The sequence below is a fragment of the Ambystoma mexicanum genome, chromosome 12, assembly GCF_040938575.1.
Source record: "Ambystoma mexicanum isolate Mex_15411 chromosome 12, UKY_AmexF1_1, whole genome shotgun sequence".
NCBI classification, from domain to species: Eukaryota; Metazoa; Chordata; class Amphibia; order Caudata; family Ambystomatidae; genus Ambystoma; species Ambystoma mexicanum.
This window is the reverse complement of record NC_090936.1, coordinates 99,346,575-99,360,102: the sequence shown is the minus strand read 5'-3', so window position 1 is coordinate 99,360,102 and position 13,528 is coordinate 99,346,575. Positions and strand designations below refer to the sequence as shown.

Below are 13,528 nucleotides of genomic sequence, written 5' to 3'. Positions count from 1 at the left end.
TCTACCTCCTCATTCAGGCATGGATGGCCTCCCACGGCCTCTGCCTAAATGACGACAAAACTGAGATACTGATCTTGGGTTCCGACTCCAACCTAAAAAAACTCAGTGCCAATTATCGCAATTTCAACATAGATGGCAATACAATCAAGGTGGCAACCGAGGTAAAAACATTAGGCTTTTACCTCGATTTCACTCTAGCTCTCAAAAAACAAGTTAACACCTTGGCATCCTCTACAGCGTATACCTGTAAATTAATCAGGACTTGCAGACCTTACCTCTCCAAAACTAATTGCATCACACTAGTTAACGCATTAGTAATGTCGAGGCTGGACTATTGTAATGCCCTCTATGCAGGAGCCAATAAAACTATCATAAATAAAATGCAAATCCTTCAAAATAACGCTCTTAGAGCAGCCCTTGACATACCCTGTAGAGCACATATTTCCAACATCAGGAAAGGCCACCACTGGCTAAAAATCAGCAACAGAGTCCTTCTCAAGACACTTTCTCTCACACACAAAGGGCTCAACAACACAGCACCCTCCTGCATTTCGGCCAGACTGACCAGAAAATCGTCCAGCCACCACACCAGAGCTACTGACCACTTCCTGCTAGAAACCCCTAGATTTAGACGATCCAAAGAGGGCGGAGCAAGCTTCCCTGTTAGAGCTGCCCAGGCTTGGAATGCTTTGCCCACTGCATTAAGAGCAAACCTATCCTACTCCAGCTTCAGAAGTAAGGTAAAAAACTGGCTCTGGACCAACGACAACTAACCTCGCTGCACCTAACTGTCGTGATATTCCTGAAATCCGGTTCCATGACCACTCTGCCCTTACCCTTCTACCTCTCTGTATATATGTACTCTTAACACTAACTTGTTAGCTCCCATTTCTACTGTTTGTATTGACATACATGTACTGTATTGATATGTTTCTTATCATCCGTATGTATGTAACCTAAGCTTAAGTAACCTTGTACCTGCTGCGCCCGGCTACCCCTGGGTTTTGTGCGCATTATCAAATAATAAACATAAACCATTACCGGCGCCGTTAAACCCATTCCGCCCGCCTCGTAATGAGGCCCATAGTAGCAATAGTTACACAATAAGAATAAGTTACTTACCAACTGGTAACATTCTTTCGACTGGATGTTCCTCCCACATATTCCTAATTTTTTTTTGATATTCGTATCATTAGCTTTGCTGCTTCGGAAAAAGAATTTTCCACACCAGAGGGCGATGTGCTCAATGTCATGGTGTCAATGTCCCTCGAGGGCTCCCGCAGAGCGTCAACGTCATCCATAGTATGAATAGCTCGAGCCGTGCACGTTGGCTTCAGTCCTGTTTTTTGGATATCCTCAACTGAGGAGTTGACCAGGCGTACCCCTAGACCGTAAGCACTCATGAAACACGGAGTGTAAATCACGGTAATTGTACGGTGGCGTGGGCTGGGAGGGGCAATGAGGAATACGCGGAAGAACATCCAGTCGAAAGAACGTTACCAGTTGGTAAGTAACTTGTTCTTCGAATGGATTGTGTCCTCCCAAATATTCCTCATCTTTGATGGGGAGTACCAATTACCCTAATCATGGACCGTGTGAACAATGGCCTTTGCAAAAAGGCCTCCATGTGACGAGGTTGAATCTAAACAATGAGGTTTTACAAATGTATGCCTAGACGACCAGGTGGCAGCTGCACAGATATCTTGCACCGGGACACCCTTTGAAGAAACGCAGAAGTTGCAATGCCCCTAGTGGAGTGAGCTCTTAGCCCATCTGGAGGTTCTTTACCTGCCAGTTTGTAGCATTCTCCAACTGCCAAAATGATCCATCTGGATAAAGTCTGTTTTGTTACTGCCAGGCCCAATTTGTGGCCGGTACATCCAATGAAAAGTTGGTAATTTTGCCAAAACTTTCCAAGTCTAGCAAAGTAAAAGGTGAGCGCCCTTTTTGGGTCCAGCCTGTGAAGCCTTCCTTCCTCCTTACCTGTAGGGGGGGGGCTGGGGGGGGGGGGGGGGGGGGGAGTATAGAAATGGCAATGTAATTTTTTGAGACCAATTAAAGTTAGACTACCTTGGGTAGGAATAAGGTTTGACTTTGAGTATTACTTTATCTTTATGGAAAATGGTGCGAAGAGGCTTACAAGAGAGCCTGTAGCTCACTCATCCTGTGGGCTGATGTAATAGCCACTAATAGGACTGTTTTCAATGAGAGAAGCCTTACAGGACAAGAATGCAAAGTCTCGAAAGGAATGCATGCAAGAAATTGTAATACTAAATTTAAATCCCAAACAGGGACATGGAATATGACGGAGGGGGACTAGGGGTTGGGGGTACACGTTAGTGAGACCCTTCAAAAATTGTACATTCAATGGCATCTTGAAATAAGACAGAAAGCGCTGCTAGGCATCCTTTTATTGTACGAATCTGGAGCCCCAGATTGGCTAAATGTAATGTTTTGTTTGTTTATTTATAGGGCGCCCGAAAACCCTTGGGTAGCTGGGCGCACAGAACAACAAGAATGCTTAGAACTTGGTTACAGGTTGCATATTACAGGTTGTTGGTAACAAATTGAATACAATAATTACATTATGTACATTCTTTACACGTAAGGGTGGAAAGGTAACAAATTATATACAGTAAATACATTATGTACATTTTACATGTAAGAGTGGAGGGGTATGTGTGTCGTCAGGTCACAATTGCTCAGGGTCACCGGTTTCAGAGGTCATTGCGTCGAAGCCAGGAGCGGGTATGGTGCCTGAAGCTGTTGTAGGGCTGGTTCCTTCTTCGTTCAACTGGTAGGGCGTTCCAGTACTGGGCTGCTTGCACAGGGAAGCTATTCCCTCCTGTTTTTTTTTGTCGGAATCTAGGGGTTTGGAGGCAGAAAGAGTTGGCTGTTCTGGTTGGTCGTGCAGTGGTTTTTCTTATTATTATAGCCTTTCTTCGGCTTAATGGTTCATATGCATTTGAGGATTCTCGCTAAATTTGCAGCTACATTCATGTGGGAAGGTTTCCTGATTTGAGTTGCTTGCTCTCCCTTTCTTGCAAGTTTGAGATTTGTAAGCAGTAGAGTTTTCAGACGATCCTTTCAGATGCAGGATCATAGCGCGGCTTGATAACCTGCGTTCTGGTTATTTTTTCTTCCGAATTTTATAATATATACGGAAGACAGAAGATATACAGAAGAAAAATAACCAGAACGCAGGTTATCAAGCCGCCCTATGATCCTGCATCTGAAAGGATCGTCTAAAACCTCTACAGCTTACAAATCTCAAACATGCAAGAAAGTGAGAGCAAGCAACGCAAATCAGGAAACCGGGTCAACAAAACAAATCATAACGAATACTAACAAATTCCTATGTGTTATATTTATGTTTTTTGACCATGATTCAGGTCTTGATGACAACACGGTTTAATAATTTTGTAGCTCTGTTAGATACTTATTATTAAAAAAATGTTTTGTAATTAAATGTTTTAAATGTGTATTGACCATTGGTAGTCTGTTGGTCAACCTGTTACTTTAGCTCTGTCTCTAGTATAATCAATGTTATAAATCCCGCCCGGATCTAGACAGTAGATTTTACTCACCTGACGGTGAGGCAGTCTCTACCGGGTTTCATCTTAGATAGTGAGGTAGTTCAGCATTACCCATGGTGATTCAGGAACAGGGAGAATTGCCCTTTTCTAAAGTAGTTTGTTGGTTGCCTCTAGAAGTGCTTTTTTGGAGGGTATGCTTGGGCAATCGTGTTAAAAAAATAAAAAAAGAAATGTAACAAAAAAGATTATTTAAAAAAGGCCATTGTCTGGAGGATTGAAGAGGACTTGATTAAATATACCTCCTTTGACAACGCCCATGTTGAGGCATCGTCAAAAACCTGGGCATTGGAGGCAACCTGACATGGTTGATGACTGGTGGGGTCCTATATCCAAGGAGTCCGGACACCTCTAGACGCGCAGGGCTGGTTTTTACTTCTGTTAGGCTTCTATCCACCTCACCCATGGGATCTAGCCTTCTGCGATCTGCTGTGTGCCTGGTACGATGACTAGAGGTAGTATCTATAAGTGCTCTCTGGTTAGGTAGTCTTCGGCTTGTTTGGGAAGAAAATGGTTATCATCGGTTGGATGATCTTTGAGATGAAAAATGGTCTGGTGAAGTAATGGTAAGCGTAGCTGGCTGGTCTCCAGTGACTCCTCCAGATTCGACTTGGGGGAACAAATACACACTCCTCACTGAACACTTCAGAGACCTCTTTCAGTGCAATAACTCCAATGATTTAAAAGGTAGTATTCGAGGATAACAATGTCCTGCTCTAATGGCTGAGGAGCTCTGAAGTTGGGCCCTTTCTCTCCGCGATCACTCTCTCTACTTGCGGGGTCCCTCAGTGATTTAACCTATCCCCCTGGTTATTCAATATCTACATGGAAGCCTTGGCCGACTTGATCTCTTCCTTCACTTCCAACGTTATGCGGACGACACTCCGCTCTCCATCAAGCTACGCTCAAGCTTCTTCTTCCTCCTTGCACATTCATCACTGTCTGCAATTCAGTCCTGGTGCGCAGCCAACAACCTCCTTCTTAATGCCATTACGAAAGAGAGTGTCCTCATTGGGACCCCTGCTCCCGTTTTCCCCACTCTCACTCTGGTCAGGCTCCCTGGGCCCAGCACCCTCACCCACTAGTGAGGCAGAAAACCTGGGCGTCATCTTCGATTCCACCCTGTCCTTCTCCTCACACATTTCAGATATATCCCAAAAATCAGCTGCATCTCATCCGAGGTATCCTACCTTTTCTCACTCCCCCGCACCCCCACAGACTCATTGTCTCCAGAGCTCTGGTTCTCTCTAGACTCGACTACTGTAACAGTCTCCTTCACAAGTTCCCTACTTCCACACTCCAACCTTTACAACTCATCCAGAACAGAACCACAAGACTTATCCTTGGCCTCAAGCCCAGGGACGGCATCTCTTTGGCACTGAAATTCCTCCACTGGCTCCCCATGGCTGCAAGGATCAAATACAATACCCTCTGCATAGTTCACAAGGCTTTCTGGGGCCGGGCCCGCACTCCTTACAACACTCCCAATACACTTCCTCTACAGCACTCCGCTCATCCTCCAACTCTCTGAGAGTTAGCCTTTTTTCCAAACGGAGACTTGCGGGGTAGATCCTTATCCTCTGCAGGGGCCACTCTCTGGAACAGTCTCCCTGCCTGACACTGACTCGAGCCAGAACTGCTTAAATTCAGGAAACTCCTCAAGTCCTTCCTCTTCTCCTCTGCCTTCTCTCAACCACTCCCCTGCCAATCTCCATTTTCTACCTTCTACCTACTATCGCCTCCCTCTGCTCAGCTTGCCGACTGGTCGCCTGGCTCACCTCAGAACCTTACAGGTCCCCACACCAGTCCCCTGCACTTGCCTCCAGGCCCCTGCACTTGCCTCCAGGCCCCCGCACTACTTGCAGCACTACGCGCCTCCTTAAGAGGCAACCCCCCCCCCCCTGAACTAACCCGGCCATCCTGGACCAGGCACAATTCCTCCTAGCCTAACTGCTGGTCTGGCACTTACATTATTGTCAGTTTGTTATGATTGAGAATATGATTACTCTCTTACCTGGTAACGTTCTTTCGATGGGATGGTCCGACGACGTATTCCATATCTAGGACAGTAATCACCACAGCTGTGTTGCTTTGGAAAATCTTTCGGCGTCTGCGTCCTGCGTCGATGACGTCGATACGCCGCCCTCGAGGACCTCCTCCGACGGCCGACGTCACTGGAAGTTATAAGTAGGACGCATGCAGCCTCAGTTGTAGTTTTTTTCCCCCGAACGTGTGGCACCAGTCTTCTGCCAGTCTGACCACACAAAGCCTTGCGGAAACGTAAGCTGCAATCGCATAAGAAATTCTGTAGCGGGGAAGGCAGGGAGGGAGCGCTATGGAATACGTCGTCGGACCATCCTATTGAGAGAACGTTACCAGGTAAGAGAGTAACTTGTTCTTCGAGGGGATTGGGTCCTCCGACGTATTCCATATCTATGACAGACTCCCAAAGCAGTACCAATGCAAGCAGGTGGGAAAATAATTTAGCAAAAGAAATTTAGAATGCCCAATCAAATTGCAGAGCAAAGGACCGCCTTGCCAAAGGCCAGATCCTGCCCACGGATGGAATCGAGGGAGTAGTGATGTACAAAAGTATAGACCGAAGCCCAGGTCGCTGCGTCACAGATGTTACTAATAGGAACACCCCTCTGTAGGGCAGTAGAGGCAGCCATACCCCTGGTAGAATTGGCCCGCAAGCCGACCGGTGTGGGTCCTTACCCGCCAAGCGGTAACACTCAGAAATAGCCAGAATAATCCAGCGAGACAAAGTCTGCTTAGTCACAGCTTGTCCCAAACGCTTACCAGCGGAGCCAATGAAGAGTTGATAGTCCACTCTGACCCGGGACATGCGTGAAATATAAAAGCTTAAAGCTCTCCTAAGATCGAGCCTATGGAGTCGCTTCTCTTCCTTACCAGGATGTGGAGGAGGATGAAATGCCGGAAGAAAAACCTTCTGGCCTGAATGAAATTCCGACACCACCTTCAGAAGAAAGGAAGGACGAACTCTAAGGACAACCCTGTCCTTATGAAATACAGTGAAGGGTGGCTTAACTGAAAGTGCCTGTAAGGACCGCAACCAAAAATACAGTTTTAAGAGTTAACAGTCTCAAAGGGCAAGAATGCAAAGGCTCAAGCGGAGCACCCATCAGAAACTTGAGGACAAGGTTCAAATCCCAACCGGGCACCTGGAAAGGTGACGGAGGGAACACATTAGTGAGCCCTTTTAGAAACTGAGAAATTAAAGGAATCTTAAAATAAGAACACTTCAGACGAGCGCTTAAATATGGACAGCGCCGCCAGGTAACCTTTAACCGTACCCACTTGCAAGCCCCTGTGGGCTAAAGAAAGCAAAAAAGACAGAACCACAGGAATGTCACATGCAAAAGGATCCACATTCTTAATGCTGCACCAGTCTCAGAACTTTCGCCAACGGCAACGGTACAGGGACTTGGGCCTTCTGGTCGAAAGCAACACCTCCATCACGTCTTCAGGGAGGTCCCAATCCTTATGCCTCAACTTTTCAGAAACCAAGCGTGAAGGTTGAGGGATCTGACCTCTGGATGGGGAACCTGACCCCCTTCCCGTGAGAGCAGATCGTCTCGGTAGGGAAGACGACGTGGAGGGCAGATGGACAAGTCGAGAAGGTCCGGGTACCACGTCTTCCGGGACCACGCCAGAGCAATGAGGATCATCCGGGAACTGAACATTTGTAACCTCCGCAGCACTTGCGGGATGACGGGGACTGGAGGAAACGCGTACAGCAGTGGGAAAGACCACTCCACCACAAACGCGTCTCCTAAGGCTCCTTTTGGAGGAAATTCCCACAAGCAGAACCTTTCGCACTTCCGGTTGACACTGGAGGCAAAGAGATCCACTTGAGGGGTCCCCCCAAAGGGCAAAGATCTCCAGGAGAATCTCCTGAGCCAACTCCCACTCGTGAAAGATCGCGCTCGGCCTGCTCAGAGCGTCCGCTGTCTCGTTTTCATCTCTGGCCAGATGAACTGCAGAGATCGAAACTTCCTGCTGGAATGCCCAGAACCAGAGCTGCATCGCCTCCCTGCACAGAGGAAGTGACCCTGACCCCCCCCCCCCCTTTTTGTTGAGGTAATGCATGGCCACTGTGTTGTCCGTCAGGATCAGCACATTCTTTCCTCGCACAGTCGGCAGAAAAGCCTTCAGGGCAAGCCTGACGGCCCTCAGCTCCAACAGATTGATCTGTAGTCTGGACTTCGACGGAGACCAACGACCGCTGACAGTCAACTCGTTGGCATGAGCTCCCCATCCTGTGAGGGATGCGTCCGTCACGATCGTCACCTCCGGCCAAGGTAGCCAAAAAAGAAGCCCCTTCATCAGATTGCCTTCGATGGCCCACCACAGAAGGTCCTGGGCGACCGAGGCCGGCACCTGAACAGGGTCCGACATCCCGCGGAGGACTGAGACCGCTGGAGCTTGAGTGCCCATTGCAAAGATCTCATCCGCAACCTGGCCTCTGGCACCAGAAGAATGCAGGATGCCATGAGGTCGAGCAATCTCGAACTCGAACGCTGGGAGACTCTGGGCAAGCTGAAACTTGTGCACCATCTTCTGAATGTGATGAGCCCTCACCTGGGGAGGAAAGCACTGCCCCAGGGACGTGTCGAGCACTGCACCGATGTACTGGAGCCTCTGAGTTGGTGTCAAATGGGACTTCTTTAAGTTGAGGGAGAAGCCCAACGTGGAGTGAGTGGCAGGTGACCGACAGATGATCCAGGACTTGCTCGGGAGAGCAAGCCCTGATCAACCAATAGTCTAGGTAGCGGTAGACATGAATCCCCCTTTCCTGAGATGTGCTGCCACCACTACCATGAGCTTGGTGAAGACCCTCGGGCGGAGGTCAATCCAAATGGCAGGAGCCGAAACTGAAAAAGCGAGTCGCCAACCGCGAACCTCAGGTACTTCTTGTGCTTTGGATGGATCGGCACATGAAAATAAGCGTCCTTGAGGTCGAGAGACCCCAACCAGTCCTGAAGTTGAAGGGCCTGGAGGACGAGAGAGTACCCATCTTGAACTTGTCCTTCCTGAGGAGTTTGTTCAAACCGCGCAAGTCCATGATGGGTCTCAATCCCCAGTCTTTCTTGGGAATCAAATAATAAGGGGAATACCATCCCTTGTTCCTCTCCGCTACAGGCACCAGTTCTATGGCGCCTTTCTCCAGCAGGGATTGAATTTCCTGCGCAAGGAGTGGATCCGGACTCTTCAAAGAGAGATTCCCCGGTGGATTGTCGTGAGGCCTCTGCCGGAAAAGAAGACAGTAGCCGTGGCTATGATCTCCAGAACCCACACATCTGAAGTAATGGCACGCCACTCTACAAGATGCTGCGCCAACCTTCCCCAACCCGGCGAACCATGGAACATGGTCTCATGACCGAGCTGAAGCGGCTGCGGCGTTGCCTGAGGGCAAAGAGGCAACTGCCCGAGCGGCCTTGGCACCTCGAGTACCTTGTTTTCCACCCCCGGCACTCCTATGGTGGCCCCTTTGACTGGCAGCTCCTCTCGCTTTACCAAAGGAGTAATAACGAAAGGAACCTCCCCTCCATTGCTGTCCCCTAGGACGAAAAGGCAGAGGTTGTCGAACTGCAGCATCCAACGACTTTGCTGCAGCTTTGGAGGTCTGCAACCTCTCAAGGCTCTAGTCAGTCTTGCTGCCAAAAAGATGTTCACCGTCAAAGGGCATGTTGAGGAGCCGGGCCTGCACATCAGGAGCAAACCCACACTTCCGCAACCACACAAACCTGCGTATTACGGTGCTCGCCGCCATGGACCGGCTGACGCAATCAACCATGTCCAGACCCAACTGAACGGATTCACACATGGCATCCTTGCCATCCTGAACCATGTCAAGGAAAACATCCCGTTCGTCCCCTTCGGGAATATGTTCAGCCGCTAAGGAAACATTTCCACAGAGTGTGCGTGAAACGTGACAAGGCACATACGGAGTTGGCCGCCTGAAGCGCCATACCCCCTGAAGAAAACACTTTCTTCACCCAACCATCAAAACGCTTGTCGTCCCTATCGGAAGGGATGGTAGGATACGACCCCTGCTTTGCTGGGGCCGTAGCCGCATGCACCACCAAACTCTCCGGAGTGGGGTGCTTGGTCAAGTAGCAGGGGTCGCTACTGGCTGGGTGGTATTTTCGCGGCAAAGACTTGCCCACTGCCGGGAGACTCTCCAGAGCAGTCCAAGCCGCCACCACCCTCCTCTGTAGAGCCATTTGGAACGGCAGTACCGGGTCAGTTGGTGGACCTTGGTTGAGGATATCCTCAAGGTCATCCTGAAGAAAATCCCCTGGGGGAGCAGACCACCCCAAGTACTCGGTGACCCTAGACATAAGGCGCCGGTACGAGGAGTCGGCATGAGTGCCAGGCTCAGGCCTACAAAACTCCACCTCCGGAGAGGTGTCCAGACCACTGGCATCGTGCAGGGACTGACGCAGGTCCTCAATTTGGCTATGGCCCGAGAGAATTTCATCTGGCACTGTATCAGGAACCATGCCATCAGAGCCCTCATCCACCTCTGAAATGTACTCAGGATGGCGGTAAGAGGGCACAGAATGGGGAACAAAGTCTAGGGGGTTCCACCGTGCCCCGGGGTACCATCGAAACAGCCTCGAAAGGCGTCGAGTGAATCGGCGTCGAACGCGGCGCCGACAGCATCGACGGTGTCGACACAGGCCTCGAGGGCGGAGCCCCGAGCGTGTCCCTCGACAGCCTGGGCGCCGATGGCGTCAACGACTTCTTCAGAGGCGGAGCCTCGAAAGAGTCCGTCGACGACTTCGGTGCCACAGGCGTCGACGTCTTCCTCGAAGACACCACAGGTGCACACGGTCTCGAGCGCGTCGAGGACCGGGACCTGGAACGGGCAGTACGAGAACGATTCCCCTTGTCCGTGCGGGACCTTTCCCGCGAATCGTGCCGACCACCCAAGCCCGAAGGCGTACAAGCAGTGTCTCACGACCAATCACGACCGACCCCACTCAGAGGCGCGGACGGACCAGTGCCCTGCGATTCGAGAATCGTTAGCTTTTTCTTACCGAAGGAAGCCCATTCCTCCGGCGTCGCATGCTTGGTGGGATAAGCAACCCGCCGACGGGCGTAGTCCTCGGATGAGGATGGGGAAGGCGACCGATGACTGTGCTTCCGGGAGTGCCTCAAAGAGGCAGAGGAGTGGCGGGACCTACTCCGAGACCCACTGGACTTCCGACGACTATGCGGAGAGTCGCCCCTCGAATCTTCCATCGAAAGCCCCGCAGACCTCGACTACCGTGGCTTGGACACCTTACCTACCGACAGTTTCTTCTTGCGCTCCCGCAAGGCTTTGGACGTAAGCGACTGGCAGTCGACACAAGCATCCGTGTCATGGGCCTCCCCGAGACACCAGAGGCAAGCGTCATGCGAGTCTGTCACCGACATCTTGGACCCACAGTCCCCACACTTAAAGCCCGGACGCGGGGTGGAAGATGAGGTAGACATCACAAAGGATAACTTCACAACCAACAGGTTTGAAGAACCGATGAAGAACAGAAACTTCAAAGAGTCGAGGCGCGCCGAGATCTCCGAAGCGAACGCGTTCGCGGAAAAAACGGAACTGAGGCTACGGGCGTCGTGCGTCCTACTTATAACATCCAGTGACGTCGGCGGAGGTCCTCGAGGGCGGCGTATCGACGTCATTGACGCAGAAGCCGAAAGATTTTCCAAAGCAGCACAGCTGTGGTGATTACGGTCATAGATATGGAATACGTCGGAGGACCCAATCCCCTCGAAAAAGGCTGTTGCAGTAGTCCAGCCGAAAGAGAACCAGAGCTCTGGAGACGGTGAACTTCTGGGGGAAGGAAGGGAAAGGCAGGGGATATGGCTCATACACTGCTAGCGTCCTGTTTTAGGGGTCATAGGGCAGTGTACAAGATTAGGGAAGAATCCAGGACTGTGCTCACTCTCCCAAGGGACATAGCCCAACAATTTGGTTGTTGTTTTACACAACTATATAGCGAGGAGTCGGCGCTGAGGATTCCATGCTATCCCTGGATAACATATCGATGGCTTCACTAACACAAGCAGAAATTGTGCCGATGATGCACCAGTTGAGACTGAAGAGGTGCAGAAAGCCATTGTCAGGCTGAAAGCAGGCTCGTCGACGGGCCCAGATGGATTCACCACAGCTTCCTATGCACAGCACAATGGGGAATTGGCTCAGTTTCTGGGCAAGCTGTTCAATAGCATAATTGAAGGCGACGGCACCCCACAGTGCTTCACACAAGCTAAGATAGTGATTATTTTTCCGAAAGGAAAAACAGGCTGCAGTGTGGCTCCTATCGGCCGATTTCCTTGTTAAATGGTGATGCCAAACTTTATACAAGCGTTTTAGCGGCGAGGCTAGGGGGTCTTTTATCCAAATTGATACACATCGATCAAGTGGGATTCATCAGAGGAAGACAAGGAGCAGATCATATATGCAAGCCACTGGACCTCATAGCAGGATTATGTAATTGTAATTGCGATCCCCTCTTGGTGTATTTGGACGCAGAGTAGGCCTTTGACCAAGTAGAGTGGCCTTTTCTGGGAGCATCTATGGTACACAGGAGGGATGGAACTGTACAAAAACCCAACGGCCAAGGTTATAGCAAACAGTATAGCAGAGGGACTTCAGTTGAACCAGGGAACAAGACAGGGATGTCCCCTGTACCCACTGTTATTCACACTTACCCTGGAACCTCTGGCTATGATGATATATAGCAACGACACCATTCAAGGATTAAATAGATTTGCTAAGGAGTATAAGCTGGCTCTCTTTGCTGACAATATACTAGCATATGCCTCGAGTCCCAAAACATCTCTGCACGCTCTGATAGAAATTGTTCGGAATTATGGGAAACTGCCAGGCTTTAGAATTAATGTTACTCATGGAGTCAGCGGAGGCCTGGCAGACAAGCCTATTCCGGACAGGACGCACTGCAGATCACAGCCATGTAGCACACTCTGCGTATTCACCCGCCGAACGGAAGAATAAGGCTATTCAACCTGGCCCTTCATGGTTAGAACTACTGCATCACACAATTGTCAGGATTGAAGCTTACTCGAACAGCAACCTGTAGACAGGGTGCTTGATCCAGGGTGCGCGTACCTCCAAGGCGGTCCCCACGGGCTCCATTTCTGTATTACAACATCCACCAGCAATTCCGCTACTAGTGCGACCCACTATGCACGCTGCATTATCCCGATACCTCATTATACGGAGAACAGTGATGGATTTGAATAATTAATAATCACGGAGGGCGAACCTATTAAGGATTACGTATCACTCTCTCTGGAGAAACCCTGATGTGCATTTGAGCTACAACAGGAAGTCCACGAACGCCCTGTGGATTGCCACACACCTTCAACCTAAATCTTCGAGCCCTTACGTATTCTCATTTATGATGAATCATATTGCTGGTCGAGTGTTGAATAGGATAGACCACCTCTAGGACTTCACCTATTGGAGGCCGTTTGACTCGAAATTTACCGATACGCACCAGATAAAACACATTTATTTTAGTTCTGTCTTTTTGTAAAACACATTATTGTATTGTTTTTCTCGCGTATCAGTCTCTAGTAGCAAAGAAGTGAGATATTGCAGACATACCCCTGATGAATTTCTGCTTAGCTTTTACCACACATTATCAGAAACAAACATGTTGGGATGAGTTTGAATGAGATTGATTGATGAATAATATGAATGAAGTGTTTGGATGTGACTTGTGCTCTAACAAATTGCACAGCACACACCACTTTAATTTTGTAGACATCTACGAATAAGTTCAGTAAATAGACCCTGCAATGCCTACCTTTGTCTTTTCTCCAGTGCATATAGAGGACGAAGCGGTATGGTCGGAAATATAGGACAATGTGTGGTCAACAAT

General features: G+C 49.6%; 1 protein-coding gene across 2 annotated transcripts in view; it reads right to left on the bottom strand.

Moving 5' to 3' along the window:
* STK38L (serine/threonine kinase 38 like) overlaps positions 1-13,528 on the bottom strand; it is a 419,201-nt gene that overhangs the window by 304,888 nt on the left and 100,785 nt on the right. The window lies entirely within an intron of this gene.